The sequence below is a fragment of the Taeniopygia guttata genome, chromosome 34 (genome assembly GCF_048771995.1).
Source record: "Taeniopygia guttata chromosome 34, bTaeGut7.mat, whole genome shotgun sequence".
NCBI classification, from domain to species: Eukaryota; Metazoa; Chordata; class Aves; order Passeriformes; family Estrildidae; genus Taeniopygia; species Taeniopygia guttata.
The window spans coordinates 91,227-112,929 of record NC_133059.1 but is presented as its reverse complement, the minus strand read 5'-3'; positions in this window follow the sequence as shown (position 1 = coordinate 112,929).

The following is a 21,703-nucleotide window of genomic DNA, read 5'->3' as shown; positions in this document are numbered from 1 at the left end:
ACGACTTTCCTGCGTTTTGACTTGGTCCTGATGCAGACGAATCTGGAGAATTCTTGTTCGTGCCCTGAGCTTCCGAGATGCAGAGAAGAAGGGCTGCGCTTAGTTGCTCGGGAAGCAAGGACATAGACAGCGCCTTGTGTTTGGGAGTGAGCAGCTGCTGGTTTTTTGCAATTGACTTTGCTGTGCACTGAATGTCAGGTGGAGCTGTGCACTCTTCTACAACGAGCAGGACAGCAGAAAACAGAGAGCACAGATGTCTGACAGCAGTTTGAAACCTGCCTAGGAAAGAGCAGTGTTTTTGGAGTGTTCAGCAAATATATGTTTCTGGGCAAGGGCGGGATGCGTGCACTGTGCTGGCAAGCTTTCTCCCTGCGAGACACGCTGGAAAAGATTTTCGCTATGATGCAGTCCGCTAGAGACGCAGACTTCGGCTCTCGGCAGCTGTCCGCAGGAAAGTGGCGGTTGCCGGCGTCTTTCTGCCGAGGCCGCGCGTTGCAGCCTACAATTGCGGTTCACGTCAGCGGTACACCTAGTAGCCGCTTCTTCGCCTCCGGCAGCCGGGGAGAGCGGTTGGCTTCTGAGAGGCGAAGAACGAAACCGGCTTGTGGGCGTAGCCTTGGCACTGCTAGAGGACGGTGGCTGCGGCTGCCTGCGCTTTCAATTCACCTCTGGGATGCTTCTGGCAGTTGCTCCAGGACGACTTTCCTGCGTTTTGACTTGGTTCTGATGCAGACGAATCTGGAGAATTCTTGTTCGTGCCCTGAGCTTCCGAGATGCGGAGAAGAAGGGCTGCGCTGAGTTGCTCGGGAAGCAAGGACATTTACAGCGCCTTGTGTTTGGGAGTGAGCCGCTGCTGGTTTTTTGCAGTTGACTTCGCTGTGCACTGAATGTCAGGTGGAGCTGTGCACTCTTCTACAACGAGCAGGACAGCAGAAAACAGAGAGCACAGATGGCTGAGAGCAGTTTGAAGCTTGCCTAGGAAAGAGTAGTGTTTTTCGAGTGTTCAGCAAATCCATGTTTCTGGGCAAGGGCGGGATGCGTGCACTGTGCTGGCAAGCTTTCTCCCTGCGAGACACGCTGGAAAAGCTTTTCGCTATGATGCAGTCCGCTTGAGACGCAGACTTCGGCTCTCCGCAGCTGTCCGCAAGGAAAGCGGCGGTTGCCGGCTTCTTTCTGCCGAAACCGCGCTTTGCAGCCTACAAGTGCGGTTCACGTCAGCGGTGCACCTAGTAGCTGCTTCTTCGCCTCCGGCAGCCGGGGAGAGCGGTTGGCTTCTGAGAGGCGAAGAACGAAACCGGCTTGTGTGCGCAGCCTTGGCACTGCTAGAAGACGGTGGCTGCAGCTGCCAGCCATTTCAATTCACCGCTGGCATGCTTCTGGCAGGTGCTCCAGGACGACTTTTCTGCGTTTTGACTTGGTCCTGATGCAGACGAATCTGGAGAATTCTTGTTCGTGCCCTGAGCTTCCGAGATGCAGAGAAGAAGGGCTGTGCTGAGTTGCTCGGGAAGCAAGGACATAGACAGCGCCTTGTGTTTGGGAGTGAGCAGCTGCTGGTTTTTTGCAGTTGACTTCGCTGTGCACTGAATGTCAGGTGGAGCTGTGCACTCTTCTACCACGAGCAGGGCAGCAGAAAACAGAGAGCACAGATGGCTGAGAGCAGTTTGAAGCTTGCCTAGGAAAGAGTAGTGTTTTTGGAGTGTTCAGCAGATCCATGTTTCTGGGCAAGGGCGGGATGCGTGCACTGTGCTGGCAAGCTTTCTCCCTGCGAGACACGCTGGAAAAGCTTGTCGCTATGATGCAGTCCGCTTGAGACGCAGATTCCGGCTCTCCTCAGCTGTCCGCAGGAAAGCGGCGGTTGCCGGCGTCTTTCTGCCGAAGCCGCGCTTTGCAGCCTACAAGTGCGGTTCACGTCAGCGGTGCACCTAGTAGCCGCTTCTTCGCCTCCGGCAGCCGGGGAGAGCGGTTGGCTTCTGAGAGGCGAAGAACGAAACCGGCTTGTGTGCGCAGCCTTGGCACTGCTAGAGGACGGTGGTTGCAGCTGCCAGCCCTTTCAATTCGCCGCTGGCATGCTTCTGGCAGGTGCTCCAGGACGACTTTCCTGCGTTTTGACTTGGTCCTGATGCAGACGAATCTGGAGAATTCTTGTTCGTACCCTGCGTTTACAAGTTGCAGAGATCTCGATGGCAGCTGCAGAGAAGAAGGGCTGTGCTGAGTTGCTCGGGAAGCAAGGACATAGACAGCGCCTTGTGTTTGGGAGTGAGCAGCTGCTGGTTTTTTGCAGTTGACTTCGCTGTGCACTGAATGTCAGGTGGAGCTGTGCACTCTTCTACAACGAGCAGGGCAGCAGAAAACAGAGAGCACAGATGTCTGACAGCAGTTTGAAGCTTGCCTAGGAAAGAGCAGTGTTTTTGGAGTGTTCAGCAGATCCATGTTTCTGGGCAAGGGCGGGATGCGTGCACTGTGCTGGCAAGCTTTCTCCCTGCGAGACACGCTGGAAAAGCTTGTCGCTATGATGCAGTCAGCTAGAGACGCAGACTCCGGCTCTCCGCAGCTGTCCGCAGGGAAGCGGTGGTTGCCGGCGTCTTTCTGCCGAAGCCGCGCTTTGCAGCCTACAAGTGCGGTTCACGTCAGCGGTGCACCTAGTAGCCGCTTCTTCGCCTCCGGCAGCCGGGGAGAGCGGTTGGCTTCTGAGAGGCGAAGAACGAAACTGGCTTGTGTGCGCAGCCTTGGCACTGCTAGAGGACGGTGGTTGCAGCTGCCAGCCCTTTCAATTCACCGCTGGCATGCTTCTGGCAGGTGCTCCAGGACGACTTTCCTGCGTTTTGACTTGGTCCTGATGCAGACGAATCTGGAGAATTCTTGTTCGTGCCCTGAGCTTCCGAGATGCAGAGAAGAAGGGCTGCGCTTAGTTGCTCGGGAAGCAAGGACATAGACAGCGCCTTGTGTTTGGGAGTGAGCAGCTGCTGGTTTTTTGCAATTGACTTTGCTGTGCACTGAATGTCAGGTGGAGCTGTGCACTCTTCTACAACGAGCAGGACAGCAGAAAACAGAGAGCACAGATGTCTGACAGCAGTTTGAAACCTGCCTAGGAAAGAGCAGTGTTTTTGGAGTGTTCAGCAAATATATGTTTCTGGGCAAGGGCGGGATGCGTGCACTGTGCTGGCAAGCTTTCTCCCTGCGAGACACGCTGGAAAAGATTTTCGCTATGATGCAGTCCGCTAGAGACGCAGACTTCGGCTCTCGGCAGCTGTCCGCAGGAAAGTGGCGGTTGCCGGCGTCTTTCTGCCGAGGCCGCGCGTTGCAGCCTACAATTGCGGTTCACGTCAGCGGTACACCTAGTAGCCGCTTCTTCGCCTCCGGCAGCCGGGGAGAGCGGTTGGCTTCTGAGAGGCGAAGAACGAAACCGGCTTGTGGGCGTAGCCTTGGCACTGCTAGAGGACGGTGGCTGCGGCTGCCTGCGCTTTCAATTCACCTCTGGGATGCTTCTGGCAGTTGCTCCAGGACGACTTTCCTGCGTTTTGACTTGGTTCTGATGCAGACGAATCTGGAGAATTCTTGTTCGTGCCCTGAGCTTCCGAGATGCGGAGAAGAAGGGCTGCGCTGAGTTGCTCGGGAAGCAAGGACATTTACAGCGCCTTGTGTTTGGGAGTGAGCCGCTGCTGGTTTTTTGCAGTTGACTTCGCTGTGCACTGAATGTCAGGTGGAGCTGTGCACTCTTCTACAACGAGCAGGACAGCAGAAAACAGAGAGCACAGATGGCTGAGAGCAGTTTGAAGCTTGCCTAGGAAAGAGTAGTGTTTTTCGAGTGTTCAGCAAATCCATGTTTCTGGGCAAGGGCGGGATGCGTGCACTGTGCTGGCAAGCTTTCTCCCTGCGAGACACGCTGGAAAAGCTTTTCGCTATGATGCAGTCCGCTTGAGACGCAGACTTCGGCTCTCCGCAGCTGTCCGCAAGGAAAGCGGCGGTTGCCGGCTTCTTTCTGCCGAAACCGCGCTTTGCAGCCTACAAGTGCGGTTCACGTCAGCGGTGCACCTAGTAGCTGCTTCTTCGCCTCCGGCAGCCGGGGAGAGCGGTTGGCTTCTGAGAGGCGAAGAACGAAACCGGCTTGTGTGCGCAGCCTTGGCACTGCTAGAAGACGGTGGCTGCAGCTGCCAGCCATTTCAATTCACCGCTGGCATGCTTCTGGCAGGTGCTCCAGGACGACTTTTCTGCGTTTTGACTTGGTCCTGATGCAGACGAATCTGGAGAATTCTTGTTCGTGCCCTGAGCTTCCGAGATGCAGAGAAGAAGGGCTGCGCTGAGTTGCTCTGGAAGCAAGGACATAGACAGCGCCTTGTGTTTGGGAGTGAGCAGCTGCTGGTTTTTTGCAGTTGACTTCGCTGTGCACTGAATGTCAGGTGGAGCTGTGCACTCTTCTACCACGAGCAGGGCAGCAGAAAACAGAGAGCACAGATGTCTGACAGCAGTTTGAAGCTTGCCTAGGAAAGAGCAGTGTTTTTGGAGTGTTCAGCAGATCCATGTTTCTGGGCAAGGGCGGGATGCGTGCACTGTGCTGGCAAGCTTTCTCCCTGCGAGACACGCTGGAAAAGCTTGTCGCTATGATGCAGTCCGCTTGAGACGCAGATTCCGGCTCTCCTCAGCTGTCCGCAGGAAAGCGGCGGTTGCCGGCGTCTTTCTGCCGAAGCCGCGCTTTGCAGCCTACAAGTGCGGTTCACGTCAGCGGTGCACCTAGTAGCCGCTTCTTCGCCTCCGGCAGCCGGGGAGAGCGGTTGGCTTCTGAGAGGCGAAGAACGAAACCGGCTTGTGTGCGCAGCCTTGGCACTGCTAGAGGACGGTGGTTGCAGCTGCCAGCCCTTTCAATTCACCGCTGGCATGCTTCTGGCAGGTGCTCCAGGACGACTTTCCTGCGTTTTGACTTGGTCCTGATGCAGACGAATCTGGAGAATTCTTGTTCGTACCCTGCGTTTACAAGTTGCAGAGATCTCGATGGCAGCTGCAGAGAAGAAGGGCTGTGCTGAGTTGCTCGGGAAGCAAGGACATAGACAGCGCCTTGTGTTTGGGAGTGAGCAGCTGCTGGTTTTTTGCAGTTGACTTCGCTGTGCACTGAATGTCAGGTGGAGCTGTGCACTCTTCTACAACGAGCAGGGCAGCAGAAAACAGAGAGCACAGATGTCTGACAGCAGTTTGAAGCTTGCCTAGGAAAGAGCAGTGTTTTTGGAGTGTTCAGCAGATCCATGTTTCTGGGCAAGGGCGGGATGCGTGCACTGTGCTGGCAAGCTTTCTCCCTGCGAGACACGCTGGAAAAGCTTGTCGCTATGATGCAGTCAGCTAGAGACGCAGACTCCGGCTCTCCGCAGCTGTCCGCAGGGAAGCGGTGGTTGCCGGCGTCTTTCTGCCGAAGCCGCGCTTTGCAGCCTACAAGTGCGGTTCACGTCAGCGGTGCACCTAGTAGCCGCTTCTTCGCCTCCGGCAGCCGGGGAGAGCGGTTGGCTTCTGAGAGGCGAAGAACGAAACTGGCTTGTGTGCGCAGCCTTGGCACTGCTAGAGGACGGTGGTTGCAGCTGCCAGCCCTTTCAATTCACCGCTGGCATGCTTCTGGCAGGTGCTCCAGGACGACTTTCCTGCGTTTTGACTTGGTCCTGATGCAGACGAATCTGGAGAATTCTTGTTCGTGCCCTGAGCTTCCGAGATGCAGAGAAGAAGGGCTGCGCTTAGTTGCTCGGGAAGCAAGGACATAGACAGCGCCTTGTGTTTGGGAGTGAGCAGCTGCTGGTTTTTTGCAATTGACTTTGCTGTGCACTGAATGTCAGGTGGAGCTGTGCACTCTTCTACAACGAGCAGGACAGCAGAAAACAGAGAGCACAGATGTCTGACAGCAGTTTGAAACCTGCCTAGGAAAGAGCAGTGTTTTTGGAGTGTTCAGCAAATATATGTTTCTGGGCAAGGGCGGGATGCGTGCACTGTGCTGGCAAGCTTTCTCCCTGCGAGACACGCTGGAAAAGATTTTCGCTATGATGCAGTCCGCTAGAGACGCAGACTTCGGCTCTCGGCAGCTGTCCGCAGGAAAGTGGCGGTTGCCGGCGTCTTTCTGCCGAGGCCGCGCGTTGCAGCCTACAATTGCGGTTCACGTCAGCGGTACACCTAGTAGCCGCTTCTTCGCCTCCGGCAGCCGGGGAGAGCGGTTGGCTTCTGAGAGGCGAAGAACGAAACCGGCTTGTGGGCGTAGCCTTGGCACTGCTAGAGGACGGTGGCTGCGGCTGCCTGCGCTTTCAATTCACCTCTGGGATGCTTCTGGCAGTTGCTCCAGGACGACTTTCCTGCGTTTTGACTTGGTTCTGATGCAGACGAATCTGGAGAATTCTTGTTCGTGCCCTGAGCTTCCGAGATGCGGAGAAGAAGGGCTGCGCTGAGTTGCTCGGGAAGCAAGGACATTTACAGCGCCTTGTGTTTGGGAGTGAGCCGCTGCTGGTTTTTTGCAGTTGACTTCGCTGTGCACTGAATGTCAGGTGGAGCTGTGCACTCTTCTACAACGAGCAGGACAGCAGAAAACAGAGAGCACAGATGGCTGAGAGCAGTTTGAAGCTTGCCTAGGAAAGAGTAGTGTTTTTCGAGTGTTCAGCAAATCCATGTTTCTGGGCAAGGGCGGGATGCGTGCACTGTGCTGGCAAGCTTTCTCCCTGCGAGACACGCTGGAAAAGCTTTTCGCTATGATGCAGTCCGCTTGAGACGCAGACTTCGGCTCTCCGCAGCTGTCCGCAAGGAAAGCGGCGGTTGCCGGCTTCTTTCTGCCGAAACCGCGCTTTGCAGCCTACAAGTGCGGTTCACGTCAGCGGTGCACCTAGTAGCTGCTTCTTCGCCTCCGGCAGCCGGGGAGAGCGGTTGGCTTCTGAGAGGCGAAGAACGAAACCGGCTTGTGTGCGCAGCCTTGGCACTGCTAGAAGACGGTGGCTGCAGCTGCCAGCCATTTCAATTCACCGCTGGCATGCTTCTGGCAGGTGCTCCAGGACGACTTTTCTGCGTTTTGACTTGGTCCTGATGCAGACGAATCTGGAGAATTCTTGTTCGTGCCCTGAGCTTCCGAGATGCAGAGAAGAAGGGCTGTGCTGAGTTGCTCGGGAAGCAAGGACATAGACAGCGCCTTGTGTTTGGGAGTGAGCAGCTGCTGGTTTTTTGCAGTTGACTTCGCTGTGCACTGAATGTCAGGTGGAGCTGTGCACTCTTCTACCACGAGCAGGGCAGCAGAAAACAGAGAGCACAGATGGCTGAGAGCAGTTTGAAGCTTGCCTAGGAAAGAGTAGTGTTTTTGGAGTGTTCAGCAGATCCATGTTTCTGGGCAAGGGCGGGATGCGTGCACTGTGCTGGCAAGCTTTCTCCCTGCGAGACACGCTGGAAAAGCTTGTCGCTATGATGCAGTCCGCTTGAGACGCAGATTCCGGCTCTCCTCAGCTGTCCGCAGGAAAGCGGCGGTTGCCGGCGTCTTTCTGCCGAAGCCGCGCTTTGCAGCCTACAAGTGCGGTTCACGTCAGCGGTGCACCTAGTAGCCGCTTCTTCGCCTCCGGCAGCCGGGGAGAGCGGTTGGCTTCTGAGAGGCGAAGAACGAAACCGGCTTGTGTGCGCAGCCTTGGCACTGCTAGAGGACGGTGGTTGCAGCTGCCAGCCCTTTCAATTCGCCGCTGGCATGCTTCTGGCAGGTGCTCCAGGACGACTTTCCTGCGTTTTGACTTGGTCCTGATGCAGACGAATCTGGAGAATTCTTGTTCGTACCCTGCGTTTACAAGTTGCAGAGATCTCGATGGCAGCTGCAGAGAAGAAGGGCTGTGCTGAGTTGCTCGGGAAGCAAGGACATAGACAGCGCCTTGTGTTTGGGAGTGAGCAGCTGCTGGTTTTTTGCAGTTGACTTCGCTGTGCACTGAATGTCAGGTGGAGCTGTGCACTCTTCTACAACGAGCAGGGCAGCAGAAAACAGAGAGCACAGATGTCTGACAGCAGTTTGAAGCTTGCCTAGGAAAGAGCAGTGTTTTTGGAGTGTTCAGCAGATCCATGTTTCTGGGCAAGGGCGGGATGCGTGCACTGTGCTGGCAAGCTTTCTCCCTGCGAGACACGCTGGAAAAGCTTGTCGCTATGATGCAGTCAGCTAGAGACGCAGACTCCGGCTCTCCGCAGCTGTCCGCAGGGAAGCGGTGGTTGCCGGCGTCTTTCTGCCGAAGCCGCGCTTTGCAGCCTACAAGTGCGGTTCACGTCAGCGGTGCACCTAGTAGCCGCTTCTTCGCCTCCGGCAGCCGGGGAGAGCGGTTGGCTTCTGAGAGGCGAAGAACGAAACTGGCTTGTGTGCGCAGCCTTGGCACTGCTAGAGGACGGTGGTTGCAGCTGCCAGCCCTTTCAATTCACCGCTGGCATGCTTCTGGCAGGTGCTCCAGGACGACTTTCCTGCGTTTTGACTTGGTCCTGATGCAGACGAATCTGGAGAATTCTTGTTCGTGCCCTGAGCTTCCGAGATGCAGAGAAGAAGGGCTGCGCTTAGTTGCTCGGGAAGCAAGGACATAGACAGCGCCTTGTGTTTGGGAGTGAGCAGCTGCTGGTTTTTTGCAATTGACTTTGCTGTGCACTGAATGTCAGGTGGAGCTGTGCACTCTTCTACAACGAGCAGGACAGCAGAAAACAGAGAGCACAGATGTCTGACAGCAGTTTGAAACCTGCCTAGGAAAGAGCAGTGTTTTTGGAGTGTTCAGCAAATATATGTTTCTGGGCAAGGGCGGGATGCGTGCACTGTGCTGGCAAGCTTTCTCCCTGCGAGACACGCTGGAAAAGATTTTCGCTATGATGCAGTCCGCTAGAGACGCAGACTTCGGCTCTCGGCAGCTGTCCGCAGGAAAGTGGCGGTTGCCGGCGTCTTTCTGCCGAGGCCGCGCGTTGCAGCCTACAATTGCGGTTCACGTCAGCGGTACACCTAGTAGCCGCTTCTTCGCCTCCGGCAGCCGGGGAGAGCGGTTGGCTTCTGAGAGGCGAAGAACGAAACCGGCTTGTGGGCGTAGCCTTGGCACTGCTAGAGGACGGTGGCTGCGGCTGCCTGCGCTTTCAATTCACCTCTGGGATGCTTCTGGCAGTTGCTCCAGGACGACTTTCCTGCGTTTTGACTTGGTTCTGATGCAGACGAATCTGGAGAATTCTTGTTCGTGCCCTGAGCTTCCGAGATGCGGAGAAGAAGGGCTGCGCTGAGTTGCTCGGGAAGCAAGGACATTTACAGCGCCTTGTGTTTGGGAGTGAGCCGCTGCTGGTTTTTTGCAGTTGACTTCGCTGTGCACTGAATGTCAGGTGGAGCTGTGCACTCTTCTACAACGAGCAGGACAGCAGAAAACAGAGAGCACAGATGGCTGAGAGCAGTTTGAAGCTTGCCTAGGAAAGAGTAGTGTTTTTCGAGTGTTCAGCAAATCCATGTTTCTGGGCAAGGGCGGGATGCGTGCACTGTGCTGGCAAGCTTTCTCCCTGCGAGACACGCTGGAAAAGCTTTTCGCTATGATGCAGTCCGCTTGAGACGCAGACTTCGGCTCTCCGCAGCTGTCCGCAAGGAAAGCGGCGGTTGCCGGCTTCTTTCTGCCGAAACCGCGCTTTGCAGCCTACAAGTGCGGTTCACGTCAGCGGTGCACCTAGTAGCTGCTTCTTCGCCTCCGGCAGCCGGGGAGAGCGGTTGGCTTCTGAGAGGCGAAGAACGAAACCGGCTTGTGTGCGCAGCCTTGGCACTGCTAGAAGACGGTGGCTGCAGCTGCCAGCCATTTCAATTCACCGCTGGCATGCTTCTGGCAGGTGCTCCAGGACGACTTTTCTGCGTTTTGACTTGGTCCTGATGCAGACGAATCTGGAGAATTCTTGTTCGTGCCCTGAGCTTCCGAGATGCAGAGAAGAAGGGCTGCGCTGAGTTGCTCTGGAAGCAAGGACATAGACAGCGCCTTGTGTTTGGGAGTGAGCAGCTGCTGGTTTTTTGCAGTTGACTTCGCTGTGCACTGAATGTCAGGTGGAGCTGTGCACTCTTCTACCACGAGCAGGGCAGCAGAAAACAGAGAGCACAGATGTCTGACAGCAGTTTGAAGCTTGCCTAGGAAAGAGCAGTGTTTTTGGAGTGTTCAGCAGATCCATGTTTCTGGGCAAGGGCGGGATGCGTGCACTGTGCTGGCAAGCTTTCTCCCTGCGAGACACGCTGGAAAAGCTTTTCGCTATGATGCAGTCCGCTTGAGACGCAGACTTCGGCTTTCCGCAGCTGTCCGCAAGGAAAGCGGCGGTTGCCGGCTTCTTTCTGCCGAAACCGCGCTTTGCAGCCTACAAGTGCGGTTCACGTCAGCGGTGCACCTAGTAGCCGCTTCTTCGCCTCCGGCAGCCGGGGAGAGCGGTTGGCTTCTGAGAGGCGAAGAACGAAACCGGCTTGTGTGCGCAGCCTTGGCACTGCTAGAAGACGGTGGCTGCAGCTGCCAGCCATTTCAATTCACCGCTGGCATGCTTCTGGCAGGTGCTCCAGGACGACTTTTCTGCGTTTTGACTTGGTCCTGATGCAGACGAATCTGGAGAATTCTTGTTCGTGCCCTGAGCTTCCGAGATGCAGAGAAGAAGGGCTGTGCTGAGTTGCTCGGGAAGCAAGGACATAGACAGCGCCTTGTGTTTGGGAGTGAGCAGCTGCTGGTTTTTTGCAGTTGACTTCGCTGTGCACTGAATGTCAGGTGGAGCTGTGCACTCTTCTACCACGAGCAGGGCAGCAGAAAACAGAGAGCACAGATGGCTGAGAGCAGTTTGAAGCTTGCCTAGGAAAGAGTAGTGTTTTTGGAGTGTTCAGCAGATCCATGTTTCTGGGCAAGGGCGGGATGCGTGCACTGTGCTGGCAAGCTTTCTCCCTGCGAGACACGCTGGAAAAGCTTGTCGCTATGATGCAGTCCGCTTGAGACGCAGATTCCGGCTCTCCTCAGCTGTCCGCAGGAAAGCGGCGGTTGCCGGCGTCTTTCTGCCGAAGCCGCGCTTTGCAGCCTACAAGTGCGGTTCACGTCAGCGGTGCACCTAGTAGCCGCTTCTTCGCCTCCGGCAGCCGGGGAGAGCGGTTGGCTTCTGAGAGGCGAAGAACGAAACCGGCTTGTGTGCGCAGCCTTGGCACTGCTAGAGGACGGTGGTTGCAGCTGCCAGCCCTTTCAATTCGCCGCTGGCATGCTTCTGGCAGGTGCTCCAGGACGACTTTCCTGCGTTTTGACTTGGTCCTGATGCAGACGAATCTGGAGAATTCTTGTTCGTACCCTGCGTTTACAAGTTGCAGAGATCTCGATGGCAGCTGCAGAGAAGAAGGGCTGTGCTGAGTTGCTCGGGAAGCAAGGACATAGACAGCGCCTTGTGTTTGGGAGTGAGCAGCTGCTGGTTTTTTGCAGTTGACTTCGCTGTGCACTGAATGTCAGGTGGAGCTGTGCACTCTTCTACAACGAGCAGGGCAGCAGAAAACAGAGAGCACAGATGTCTGACAGCAGTTTGAAGCTTGCCTAGGAAAGAGCAGTGTTTTTGGAGTGTTCAGCAGATCCATGTTTCTGGGCAAGGGCGGGATGCGTGCACTGTGCTGGCAAGCTTTCTCCCTGCGAGACACGCTGGAAAAGCTTGTCGCTATGATGCAGTCAGCTAGAGACGCAGACTCCGGCTCTCCGCAGCTGTCCGCAGGGAAGCGGTGGTTGCCGGCGTCTTTCTGCCGAAGCCGCGCTTTGCAGCCTACAAGTGCGGTTCACGTCAGCGGTGCACCTAGTAGCCGCTTCTTCGCCTCCGGCAGCCGGGGAGAGCGGTTGGCTTCTGAGAGGCGAAGAACGAAACTGGCTTGTGTGCGCAGCCTTGGCACTGCTAGAGGACGGTGGTTGCAGCTGCCAGCCCTTTCAATTCACCGCTGGCATGCTTCTGGCAGGTGCTCCAGGACGACTTTCCTGCGTTTTGACTTGGTCCTGATGCAGACGAATCTGGAGAATTCTTGTTCGTGCCCTGAGCTTCCGAGATGCAGAGAAGAAGGGCTGCGCTTAGTTGCTCGGGAAGCAAGGACATAGACAGCGCCTTGTGTTTGGGAGTGAGCAGCTGCTGGTTTTTTGCAATTGACTTTGCTGTGCACTGAATGTCAGGTGGAGCTGTGCACTCTTCTACAACGAGCAGGACAGCAGAAAACAGAGAGCACAGATGTCTGACAGCAGTTTGAAACCTGCCTAGGAAAGAGCAGTGTTTTTGGAGTGTTCAGCAAATATATGTTTCTGGGCAAGGGCGGGATGCGTGCACTGTGCTGGCAAGCTTTCTCCCTGCGAGACACGCTGGAAAAGATTTTCGCTATGATGCAGTCCGCTAGAGACGCAGACTTCGGCTCTCGGCAGCTGTCCGCAGGAAAGTGGCGGTTGCCGGCGTCTTTCTGCCGAGGCCGCGCGTTGCAGCCTACAATTGCGGTTCACGTCAGCGGTACACCTAGTAGCCGCTTCTTCGCCTCCGGCAGCCGGGGAGAGCGGTTGGCTTCTGAGAGGCGAAGAACGAAACCGGCTTGTGGGCGTAGCCTTGGCACTGCTAGAGGACGGTGGCTGCGGCTGCCTGCGCTTTCAATTCACCTCTGGGATGCTTCTGGCAGTTGCTCCAGGACGACTTTCCTGCGTTTTGACTTGGTTCTGATGCAGACGAATCTGGAGAATTCTTGTTCGTGCCCTGAGCTTCCGAGATGCGGAGAAGAAGGGCTGCGCTGAGTTGCTCGGGAAGCAAGGACATTTACAGCGCCTTGTGTTTGGGAGTGAGCCGCTGCTGGTTTTTTGCAGTTGACTTCGCTGTGCACTGAATGTCAGGTGGAGCTGTGCACTCTTCTACAACGAGCAGGACAGCAGAAAACAGAGAGCACAGATGGCTGAGAGCAGTTTGAAGCTTGCCTAGGAAAGAGTAGTGTTTTTCGAGTGTTCAGCAAATCCATGTTTCTGGGCAAGGGCGGGATGCGTGCACTGTGCTGGCAAGCTTTCTCCCTGCGAGACACGCTGGAAAAGCTTTTCGCTATGATGCAGTCCGCTTGAGACGCAGACTTCGGCTCTCCGCAGCTGTCCGCAAGGAAAGCGGCGGTTGCCGGCTTCTTTCTGCCGAAACCGCGCTTTGCAGCCTACAAGTGCGGTTCACGTCAGCGGTGCACCTAGTAGCTGCTTCTTCGCCTCCGGCAGCCGGGGAGAGCGGTTGGCTTCTGAGAGGCGAAGAACGAAACCGGCTTGTGTGCGCAGCCTTGGCACTGCTAGAAGACGGTGGCTGCAGCTGCCAGCCATTTCAATTCACCGCTGGCATGCTTCTGGCAGGTGCTCCAGGACGACTTTTCTGCGTTTTGACTTGGTCCTGATGCAGACGAATCTGGAGAATTCTTGTTCGTGCCCTGAGCTTCCGAGATGCAGAGAAGAAGGGCTGCGCTGAGTTGCTCTGGAAGCAAGGACATAGACAGCGCCTTGTGTTTGGGAGTGAGCAGCTGCTGGTTTTTTGCAGTTGACTTCGCTGTGCACTGAATGTCAGGTGGAGCTGTGCACTCTTCTACCACGAGCAGGGCAGCAGAAAACAGAGAGCACAGATGTCTGACAGCAGTTTGAAGCTTGCCTAGGAAAGAGCAGTGTTTTTGGAGTGTTCAGCAAATATATGTTTCTGGGCAAGGGCGGGATGCGTGCACTGTGCTGGCAAGCTTTCTCCCTGCGAGACACGCTGGAAAAGCTTGTCGCCATGATGCAGTCCGCTTGAGACGCAGACTCCGGCTCTCCGCAGCTGTCCGCATGAAAGCGGTGGTTGCCGGCGTCTTTCTGCAGAAGCCGCGCTTTTCAGCCTACAAGTGAGGTTCACGTCAGCGGTGCACCTAGTAGCCGCTTCTTCGCCTCCGGCAGCTGGGGAGAGCGGTTGGCTTCTGAGAGGCGAAGAACGAAACCGGCTTGTGTGCGCAGCCTTGTAACTGCTAGAAGACGGTGGCTGCACCTGCCAGCCATTTCAATTCACCGCTGGCATGCTTCTGGCAGGTGCTCCAGGACGACTTTCCTGCGTTTTGACTTGGTCCTGATGCAGACGAATCTGGAGAATTCTTGTTCGTACCCTGAGTTTACGAGTTGCAGAGATCTCGATGGCAGCTGCAGAGAAGAAGGGCTGTGCTGAATTGCTCGGGAAGCAAGGACATAGACAGCGCCTTGTGTTTGGGAGTGAGCAGCTGCTGGTTTTTTGCAGTTGACTTCGCTGTGCACTGAATGTCAGGTGGAGCTGTGCACTCTTCTACCACGAGCAGGGCAGCAGAAAACAGAGAGCACAGATGTCTGACAGCAGTTTGAAGCTTGCCTAGGAAAGAGCAGTGTTTTTGGAGTGTTCAGCAAATATATGTTTCTGGGCAAGGGCGGGATGCGTGCACTGTGCTGGCAAGCTTTCTCCCTGCGAGACACGCTGGAAAGGCTTGTCGCCATGATGCAGTCCGCTTGAGACGCAGATTCCGGCTCTCCGCAGCTGTCAGCATGAAAGCGGTGTTTGCCGGCGTCTTTCTGCAGAAGCCGCGCTTTTCAGCCTACAAGTGCGGTTCACGTCAGCGGTGCACCTAGTAGCCGCTTCTTCGCCTCTGGCAGCCGGGGAGAGCGGTTGGCTTCTGAGAGGCGAAGAACGAAACCGGCTTGTGTGCGCAGCCTTGTAACTGCTAGAAGACGGTGGCTGCACCTGCCAGCCATTTCAATTCACCGCTGGCATGCTTCTGGCAGGTGCTCCAGGACGACTTTCCTGGGTTTTGACTTGGTCCTGATGCAGACGAATCTGGAGAATTCTTGTTCGTACCCTGAGTTTACGAGTTGCAGAGAAGAAGGGCTGCGCAGAGTTGCTCGGGAAGCAAGGACATAGACAGCGCCTTGTATTTGGGAGTGAGCAGCTGCTGGTTTTTTGCAGTTGACTTCGCTGTGCACTGAATGTCAGGTGGAGCTGTGCACTCTTCTACAACGAGCAGGACAGCAGAAAACAGAGAGCACAGATGGCTGAGAGCAGTTTGAAGCTTGCCTAGGAAAGAGTAGTGTTTTTCGAGTGTTCAGCAAATCCATGTTTCTGGGCAAGGGCGGGATGCGTGCACTGTGCTGGCAAGCTTTCTCCCTGCGAGACACGCTGGAAAAGCTTTTCGCTATGATGCAGTCCGCTTGAGACGCAGACTTCGGCTTTCCGCAGCTGTCCGCAAGGAAAGCGGCGGTTGCCGGCTTCTTTCTGCCGAAACCGCGCTTTGCAGCCTACAAGTGCGGTTCACGTCAGCGGTGCACCTAGTAGCCGCTTCTTCGCCTCCGGCAGCCGGGGAGAGCGGTTGGCTTCTGAGAGGCGAAGAACGAAACCGGCTTGTGTGCGCAGCCTTGGCACTGCTAGAAGACGGTGGCTGCAGCTGCCAGCCATTTCAATTCACCGCTGGCATGCTTCTGGCAGGTGCTCCAGGACGACTTTTCTGCGTTTTGACTTGGTCCTGATGCAGACGAATCTGGAGAATTCTTGTTCGTGCCCTGAGCTTCCGAGATGCAGAGAAGAAGGGCTGTGCTGAGTTGCTCGGGAAGCAAGGACATAGACAGCGCCTTGTGTTTGGGAGTGAGCAGCTGCTGGTTTTTTGCAGTTGACTTCGCTGTGCACTGAATGTCAGGTGGAGCTGTGCACTCTTCTACCACGAGCAGGGCAGCAGAAAACAGAGAGCACAGATGGCTGAGAGCAGTTTGAAGCTTGCCTAGGAAAGAGTAGTGTTTTTGGAGTGTTCAGCAGATCCATGTTTCTGGGCAAGGGCGGGATGCGTGCACTGTGCTGGCAAGCTTTCTCCCTGCGAGACACGCTGGAAAAGCTTGTCGCTATGATGCAGTCCGCTTGAGACGCAGATTCCGGCTCTCCTCAGCTGTCCGCAGGAAAGCGGCGGTTGCCGGCGTCTTTCTGCCGAAGCCGCGCTTTGCAGCCTACAAGTGCGGTTCACGTCAGCGGTGCACCTAGTAGCCGCTTCTTCGCCTCCGGCAGCCGGGGAGAGCGGTTGGCTTCTGAGAGGCGAAGAACGAAACCGGCTTGTGTGCGCAGCCTTGGCACTGCTAGAGGACGGTGGTTGCAGCTGCCAGCCCTTTCAATTCGCCGCTGGCATGCTTCTGGCAGGTGCTCCAGGACGACTTTCCTGCGTTTTGACTTGGTCCTGATGCAGACGAATCTGGAGAATTCTTGTTCGTACCCTGCGTTTACAAGTTGCAGAGATCTCGATGGCAGCTGCAGAGAAGAAGGGCTGTGCTGAGTTGCTCGGGAAGCAAGGACATAGACAGCGCCTTGTGTTTGGGAGTGAGCAGCTGCTGGTTTTTTGCAGTTGACTTCGCTGTGCACTGAATGTCAGGTGGAGCTGTGCACTCTTCTACAACGAGCAGGGCAGCAGAAAACAGAGAGCACAGATGTCTGACAGCAGTTTGAAGCTTGCCTAGGAAAGAGCAGTGTTTTTGGAGTGTTCAGCAGATCCATGTTTCTGGGCAAGGGCGGGATGCGTGCACTGTGCTGGCAAGCTTTCTCCCTGCGAGACACGCTGGAAAAGCTTGTCGCTATGATGCAGTCAGCTAGAGACGCAGACTCCGGCTCTCCGCAGCTGTCCGCAGGGAAGCGGTGGTTGCCGGCGTCTTTCTGCCGAAGCCGCGCTTTGCAGCCTACAAGTGCGGTTCACGTCAGCGGTGCACCTAGTAGCCGCTTCTTCGCCTCCGGCAGCCGGGGAGAGCGGTTGGCTTCTGAGAGGCGAAGAACGAAACTGGCTTGTGTGCGCAGCCTTGGCACTGCTAGAGGACGGTGGTTGCAGCTGCCAGCCCTTTCAATTCACCGCTGGCATGCTTCTGGCAGGTGCTCCAGGACGACTTTCCTGCGTTTTGACTTGGTCCTGATGCAGACGAATCTGGAGAATTCTTGTTCGTGCCCTGAGCTTCCGAGATGCAGAGAAGAAGGGCTGCGCTTAGTTGCTCGGGAAGCAAGGACATAGACAGCGCCTTGTGTTTGGGAGTGAGCAGCTGCTGGTTTTTTGCAATTGACTTTGCTGTGCACTGAATGTCAGGTGGAGCTGTGCACTCTTCTACAACGAGCAGGACAGCAGAAAACAGAGAGCACAGATGTCTGACAGCAGTTTGAAACCTGCCTAGGAAAGAGCAGTGTTTTTGGAGTGTTCAGCAAATATATGTTTCTGGGCAAGGGCGGGATGCGTGCACTGTGCTGGCAAGCTTTCTCCCTGCGAGACACGCTGGAAAAGATTTTCGCTATGATGCAGTCCGCTAGAGACGCAGACTTCGGCTCTCGGCAGCTGTCCGCAGGAAAGTGGCGGTTGCCGGCGTCTTTCTGCCGAGGCCGCGCGTTGCAGCCTACAATTGCGGTTCACGTCAGCGGTACACCTAGTAGCCGCTTCTTCGCCTCCGGCAGCCGGGGAGAGCGGTTGGCTTCTGAGAGGCGAAGAACGAAACCGGCTTGTGGGCGTAGCCTTGGCACTGCTAGAGGACGGTGGCTGCGGCTGCCTGCGCTTTCAATTCACCTCTGGGATGCTTCTGGCAGTTGCTCCAGGACGACTTTCCTGCGTTTTGACTTGGTTCTGATGCAGACGAATCTGGAGAATTCTTGTTCGTGCCCTGAGCTTCCGAGATGCGGAGAAGAAGGGCTGCGCTGAGTTGCTCGGGAAGCAAGGACATTTACAGCGCCTTGTGTTTGGGAGTGAGCCGCTGCTGGTTTTTTGCAGTTGACTTCGCTGTGCACTGAATGTCAGGTGGAGCTGTGCACTCTTCTACAACGAGCAGGACAGCAGAAAACAGAGAGCACAGATGGCTGAGAGCAGTTTGAAGCTTGCCTAGGAAAGAGTAGTGTTTTTCGAGTGTTCAGCAAATCCATGTTTCTGGGCAAGGGCGGGATGCGTGCACTGTGCTGGCAAGCTTTCTCCCTGCGAGACACGCTGGAAAAGCTTTTCGCTATGATGCAGTCCGCTTGAGACGCAGACTTCGGCTCTCCGCAGCTGTCCGCAAGGAAAGCGGCGGTTGCCGGCTTCTTTCTGCCGAAACCGCGCTTTGCAGCCTACAAGTGCGGTTCACGTCAGCGGTGCACCTAGTAGCTGCTTCTTCGCCTCCGGCAGCCGGGGAGAGCGGTTGGCTTCTGAGAGGCGAAGAACGAAACCGGCTTGTGTGCGCAGCCTTGGCACTGCTAGAAGACGGTGGCTGCAGCTGCCAGCCATTTCAATTCACCGCTGGCATGCTTCTGGCAGGTGCTCCAGGACGACTTTTCTGCGTTTTGACTTGGTCCTGATGCAGACGAATCTGGAGAATTCTTGTTCGTGCCCTGAGCTTCCGAGATGCAGAGAAGAAGGGCTGCGCTGAGTTGCTCTGGAAGCAAGGACATAGACAGCGCCTTGTGTTTGGGAGTGAGCAGCTGCTGGTTTTTTGCAGTTGACTTCGCTGTGCACTGAATGTCAGGTGGAGCTGTGCACTCTTCTACCACGAGCAGGGCAGCAGAAAACAGAGAGCACAGATGTCTGACAGCAGTTTGAAGCTTGCCTAGGAAAGAGCAGTGTTTTTGGAGTGTTCAGCAAATATATGTTTCTGGGCAAGGGCGGGATGCGTGCACTGTGCTGGCAAGCTTTCTCCCTGCGAGACACGCTGGAAAAGCTTGTCGCCATGATGCAGTCCGCTTGAGACGCAGACTCCGGCTCTCCGCAGCTGTCCGCATGAAAGCGGTGGTTGCCGGCGTCTTTCTGCAGAAGCCGCGCTTTTCAGCCTACAAGTGAGGTTCACGTCAGCGGTGCACCTAGTAGCCGCTTCTTCGCCTCCGGCAGCTGGGGAGAGCGGTTGGCTTCTGAGAGGCGAAGAACGAAACCGGCTTGTGTGCGCAGCCTTGTAACTGCTAGAAGACGGTGGCTGCACCTGCCAGCCATTTCAATTCACCGCTGGCATGCTTCTGGCAGGTGCTCCAGGACGACTTTCCTGCGTTTTGACTTGGTCCTGATGCAGACGAATCTGGAGAATTCTTGTTCGTACCCTGAGTTTACGAGTTGCAGAGATCTCGATGGCAGCTGCAGAGAAGAAGGGCTGTGCTGAATTGCTCGGGAAGCAAGGACATAGACAGCGCCTTGTGTTTGGGAGTGAGCAGCTGCTGGTTTTTTGCAGTTGACTTCGCTGTGCACTGAATGTCAGGTGGAGCTGTGCACTCTTCTACCACGAGCAGGGCAGCAGAAAACAGAGAGCACAGATGTCTGACAGCAGTTTGAAGCTTGCCTAGGAAAGAGCAGTGTTTTTGGAGTGTTCAGCAAATATATGTTTCTGGGCAAGGGCGGGATGCGTGCACTGTGCTGGCAAGCTTTCTCCCTGCGAGACACGCTGGAAAGGCTTGTCGCTATGATGCAGTCCGCTTGAGACGCAGATTCCGGCTCTCCGCAGCTGTCAGCATGAAAGCGGTGTTTGCCGGCGTCTTTCTGCAGAAGCCGCGCTTTTCAGCCTACAAGTGCGGTTCACGTCAGCGGTGCACCTAGTAGCCGCTTCTTCGCCTCCGGCAGCCGGGGAGAGCGGTTGGCTTCTGAGAGGCGAAGAACGAAACCGGCTTGTGTGCGCAGCCTTGTAACTGCTAGAAGACGGTGGCTGCACCTGCCAGCCATTTCAATTCACCGCTGGCATGCTTCTGGCAGGTGCTCCAGGACGACTTTCCTGGGTTTTGACTTGGTCCTGATGCAGACGAATCTGGAGAATTCTTGTTCGTACCCTGAGTTTACGAGTTGCAGAGATCTCGATGGCAGCTGCAGAGAAGAAGGGCTGTGCTGAGTTGCTCGGGAAGCAAGGACATAGACAGCGCCTTGTATTTGGGAGTGAGCAGCTGCTGGTTTTTTGCAGTTGACTTCGCTGTGCACTGAATGTCAGGTGGAGCTGTGCACTCTTCTACAACGAGCAGGACAGCAGAAAACAGAGAGCACAGATGGCTGAGAGCAGTTTGAAGCTTGCCTAGGAAAGAGTAGTGTTTTTCGAGTGTTCAGCAAATCCATGTTTCTGGGCAAGGGCGGGATGCGTGCACTGTGCTGGCAAGCTTTCTCCCTGCGAGACACGCTGGAAAAGCTTTTCGCTATGATGCAGTCCGCTTGAGACGCAGACTTCGGCTTTCCGCAGCTGTCCGCAAGGAAAGCGGCGGTTGCCGGCTTCTTTCTGCCGAAACCGCGCTTTGCAGCCTACAAGTGCGGTTCACGTCAGCGGTGCACCTAGTAGCCGCTTCTTCGCCTCCGGCAGCCGGGGAGAGCGGTTGGCTTCTGAGAGGCGAAGAACGAAACCGGCTTGTGTGCGCAGCCTTGGCACTGCTAGAAGACGGTGGCTGCAGCTGCCAGCCATTTCAATTCACCGCTGGCATGCTTCTGGCAGGTGCTCCAGGACGACTTTTCTGCGTTTTGACTTGGTCCTGATGCAGACGAATCTGGAGAATTCTTGTTCGTGCCCTGAGCTTCCGAGATGCAGAGAAGAAGGGCTGTGCTGAGTTGCTCGGGAAGCAAGGACATAGACAGCGCCTTGTGTTTGGGAGTGAGCAGCTGCTGGTTTTTTGCAGTTGACTTCGCTGTGCACTGAATGTCAGGTGGAGCTGTGCACTCTTCTACCACGAGCAGGGCAGCAGAAAACAGAGAGCACAGATGTCTGACAGCAGTTTGAAGCTTGCCTAGGAAAGAGCAGTGTTTTTGGAGTGTTCAGCAAATATATGTTTCTGGGCAAGGGCGGGATGCGTGCACTGTGCTGGCAAGCTTTCTCCCTGCGAGACACGCTGGAAAAGCTTTTCGCTATGATGCAGTCAGCTAGAGACGCAGACTTCGGCTCTCCGCAGCTGTCCGCAGGGAAGCGGTGGTTGCCGGCGTCTTTCTGCCGAAGCCGCGCTTTGCAGCCTACAAGTGCGGTTCACGTCAGCGGTGCACCTAGTAGCCGCTTCTTCGCCTCCGGCAGCCGGGGAGAGCGGTTGGCTTCTGAGAGGCGAAGAACGAAACTGGCTTGTGTGCGCAGCCTTGGCACTGCTAGAGGACGGTGGTTGCAGCTGCCAGCCATTTCAATTCACCGCTGGCATGCTTCTGGCAGGTGCTCCAGGACGACTTTCCTGCGTTTTGACTTGGTCCTGATGCAGACGAATCTGGAGAATTCTTGTTCGTACCCTGTGTTTACGAGTTGCAGAGATCTCGATGGCAGCTGCAGAGAAGAAGGGCTGTGCTGAATTGCTCGGGAAGCAAGGACATAGACAGCGCCTTGTGTTTGGGAGTGAGCAGCTGCTGGTTTTTTGCAGTTGACTTCGCTGTGCACTGAATGTCAGGTGGAGCTGTGCACTCTTCTACAACGAGCAGGACAGCAGAAAACAGAGAGCACAGATGGCTGAGAGCAGTTTGAAGCTTGCCTAGGAAAGAGTAGTGTTTTTGGAGTGTTCAGAAGATCCATGTTTCTGGGCAAGGGCGGGATGCGTGCACTGTGCTGGCAAGCTTTCTCCCTGCGAGACACGCTGGAAAAGCTTGTCGCTATGATGCAGTCCGCTTGAGACGCAGATTCCGGCTCTCCTCAGCTGTCCGCAGGAAAGCGGCGGTTGCCGGCGTCTTTCTGCCGAAGCCGCGCTTTGCAGCCTACAAGTGCGGTTCACGTCAGCGGTGCACCTAGTAGCCGCTTCTTCGCCTCCGGCAGCCGGGGAGAGCGGTTGGCTTCTGAGAGGCGAAGAACGAAACCGGCTTGTGTGCGCAGCCTTGGCACTG